Here is a 2,046-nt window from a genome sequence, read left to right on the forward strand (position 1 = left end):
TCTTTCTTTTTCTGGTCATTTTCCTTCACACATTGTAGGAAGCTATCTCTTCTCTTCGAATGCTTAATATGCTCAATACGCACATTAATTCTCTTGGCAAGAATCCTCCCTTTAACTTGTTTGTTCACAACAATGCTGGATAACATTGTAGACTCTTCCAGTTTTGCCATGGGAACATCTGTGGGGCATTCCTTTTTGAACAGTACCTATTCCCTTAATGTCTACGATATCACCTTTCTTGTTGATTCGCATGTATGTTGCTAAAGGAACAACTCCATGTTTTCTAAGATGCCTAGAGAACATATATCGGGTGCCTCTCCCCTTTCCATTTGTGTTTGTCATTTCAGTTAATTACTGGAAGATGGCAGTTCTGGCCAAAGTCTTCCTATAACGTTTCAATGCTGGCCACACGTACTGCTTTCCTTCCTGTCCCATCTCATGACTGAGTCCCACCTCCAAGTCTCCGTTTCCCGGACACCCCTACCTTGAGCTCTCAGATTCTGTGGCCAGCATTCTCCTCAGCTCTGCTGGAATGTGTAATGGCACCGCCCTGCTCACATGTCTGAGTGTCGCGGGCGCAGGACGATCAGAATTACAGTGCTAGCGCCCTACTGCGACCCCTCCTGCAGCCCCCCACAGTTTAGTTTCATACAAGGGAACTTGTTTCCCCTAGATTCGCACTCTGAGCTTAAACTGGGTCACGTTAGTAGAATGCATCTCCCAGGGAACATGCCTGAGAGATGGGATAAATCAGACCCATAGTGACTGCATTACAGGATTGTTGAAATGGATTTGCTACAGCCAGCAGGAGCCCTGGTGGTTAAGGCGCTGGGACTCGCATTTGGCTGACCACGGTTTGAGTCCTGGACATAGCGGAGAGCATGTGCATGGCCAAAAGTTCTGAGAGGAGGATCGAGAAGGGATTGTAACATGGTCCTCCCTCTTAGTGGATTTCTTGCTTTCTGTTTCTCTGTCTCTCCAGTGAGTGTATTTTCCCTATAGCAAAAATCTCTCAAAAAAAGAAAAAAAACTGAAAAAAAATTGAGTCAGAATGGAAGCTGGCTTCTGTGAAAACTTGAATGTAAGTGAGCTTTGGGTACCCTTACATGAGTGATTCCCCTGTAGAGAGACACTGTCCTGCAGACTGGGTGGAAGCAAAGTCCCTGACACGGGAGAAACATGGACCCTGTCGCAGTGAGGCTGCAGAGGTCACCTTGTTGGCCGATGGGGTAAAGCCTTTGAAGCAGCTGCCACTGAGCTCTGTCACATGCTGTGGGTCTTCCTAAAGGCGAGGACTGTGCAGCCTGCCTTGGCCTGAGCGCTCACAGCTTCCATTCAGCTCCTTGGTTTTGTAGGGCTTTCAAAGTCCTGCACTGAAATTCTTATAGCAGGGACCAGCAGATGGTGTAATGGTTAACGTACTGGACTCCCACGTGGCTGACTGCGGTTCGAGTTCTGGACCCAGCAGCTTAAAACCCAAGCTGGGTGCGGGTGCATGTATCCCTGCCCAGAATCCTGAGTGGAGAATGGAGAAGGGACTGCAGCATGACCATCCCCCTGGGGAATGATTTCTTCCTTTCTGTCTCTCTGTCTCTCTCTGGTGAGTGTATGTCCCTTATAGCAAAAATCTCTCAAAAAAAAAAAAAAGAAAGAAAAAATTTAAACCGTTTTTTTTTTATTTAAGAAAAAATTTTAAGAACTATTTTATTTAAGTTCATTTATTTCTTTATTTAAATTTTGACCAGAGAGGGACAGAGCAAAAGAGTGAGAGAGAGAAAGAGAGAGAGACAGAGAGAGGGAAAGCGAGAAAGCAAGCCACCAGGTCCAGGACTTGAGCCGCGATCAGCCATGTGGAAGTCCAGCGTTCTTAACTACCACAACACCTGCTAGCCCCTTAAGAATAATTCTTGTAGTAGCTGTATGTGCTTGGAATCTGTTCAGATCTAGACAACATTGGGCTACTGTTGCTCCTGCTTCAGGCCCTCTATGAGGGCTGCCCCTGCCTCAGACTGTCAGGCCTCTCAACTGCAGGCCCCAAATACCATC

This window comes from Tupaia chinensis, unplaced genomic scaffold (assembly GCF_000334495.1).
Source record: "Tupaia chinensis unplaced genomic scaffold, TupChi_1.0 Scaffold000131_1, whole genome shotgun sequence".
Taxonomy (NCBI): Eukaryota; Metazoa; Chordata; class Mammalia; order Scandentia; family Tupaiidae; genus Tupaia; species Tupaia belangeri.